The sequence below is a fragment of the Arachis duranensis genome, chromosome 3, assembly GCF_000817695.3.
Source record: "Arachis duranensis cultivar V14167 chromosome 3, aradu.V14167.gnm2.J7QH, whole genome shotgun sequence".
Classification (NCBI taxonomy): Eukaryota; Viridiplantae; Streptophyta; class Magnoliopsida; order Fabales; family Fabaceae; genus Arachis; species Arachis duranensis.
The window spans coordinates 22,330,881-22,332,375 of record NC_029774.3 but is presented as its reverse complement, the minus strand read 5'-3'; the positions used below and the strand labels follow the sequence as shown (position 1 = coordinate 22,332,375).

General features: G+C 19.7%; 2 protein-coding genes across 2 annotated transcripts in view; both read right to left on the bottom strand.

The window, feature by feature from the left end:
- LOC107478098 (U11/U12 small nuclear ribonucleoprotein 25 kDa protein) overlaps nucleotides 1-1,495 on the bottom strand; it is a 66,413-nt gene that overhangs the window by 18,673 nt on the left and 46,245 nt on the right. The window lies entirely within an intron of this gene.
- LOC107478096 (probable aminotransferase TAT2) overlaps nucleotides 1-1,495 on the bottom strand; it is a 7,755-nt gene that overhangs the window by 4,759 nt on the left and 1,501 nt on the right. The gene's annotated exons all lie outside the window — the stretch shown is intronic.

Below are 1,495 nucleotides of genomic sequence, written 5' to 3'. Positions count from 1 at the left end.
ACATGTGCGTTAATATTAAAGAATTATATCAATTATTTATGGATTAATACCAAGAAATATTAATATTTATGTTTATATAATATAATTTAAAGTTTATAAACAATAATAGTATAATACTGAAAGCGAAAATACATATGGAAATTATAATATTTTAGAATTTTTATTGTGATATATTTTTAATTAATAATTAAAATATTCTTTAGAAATCTTTATTTTAAAAATTAACATAATACTAATTTTTAAATTTATAATTTTTAATTAATTAGATAAAATGTGAATTATTTTATTAGTAAAATTGACTTCACAACAAATAAAAATACTATAATCATAAACTATAAAAACATATGTCAAATAATTACTTCTTTTAATTTTTATTTATGTAAGAAATGGAACATTACGAAGAATATACAAAAATTAAATGAGAGATGTAATAATAGCTATTTTGGATGTGGCAATATATATTCCCTTCGTTTTATTGTCGTCACTGTTTGTGTATTCCATCAAATGTTAACGTGAATTAATACTAATAAATTTTTTTTTGGTAATTAAATACTAATAAATTTATCTTGTCACGTTATATATCATACAGCATTACAGAGTATGACCAAAACCAATTTGATGAGGACAGAAAAAAGAGTTAGAAACACGATACCCAACACCGAGAAACCAAACGTGTATGCAAACCTAAAATGAATCAAGTCAATTAAACCATTTCTTTTAGCTCACAATTTTGGAATAATCTTATTTATATTAGAAATGTTATGTAGGCAACACATTTTCTTTATTTTTGTCTTGTATTGAAATTAATACTAACCAATTTTCCACTTTTCTCACTAAGTGTTGCTCCTTACTAATTTTGAAACTTATTATTATAAGTAGAATTTTATTATTTTAGAATGGTAATAATTTTATATCAATGTAAATAAAAAAAATTAAATAATGAAAGGTATAAATAATTATTTTGTACCTATTTTCATACTTATACATTTATACTATTTAAAAATATTTTTCATGTGTTACAACTTATAAATACAATAACTTATCTTAAAACTAGACAGTATTCAGCTAATAAAATGTCAATTATTTAAAAAAGAATTATTACAAAAAAAATATTTTAAATATTTTTTTCTTGTATTTATTCACACAAATAATTTTTGTAATTTCTAAAATTTAAATCCAAAACCTCATAATTAAAATATAAAGTGTTTTATAACCAAAAATAAAATAAAATATAAAGTGTTTCTCAATTGATATTATATTTATTAATTTTGTATATATTTAATAAATAAAAGATAAACTAATAGGCTCTTTAGTATTTATTACACTAATTGAAATAAATATATCTTTTTATATTTTCAAATACACCTTACAATACTAATTCCCTACAAGCTTGTATGAATTTTGTATATAGAGAATGTTCAAATCTCAGTTTGTTTGGTGAAAAGTGAAAACTAAAAAGAGACAACTATTTAATAGTGAAGAGATCAATTAGTCT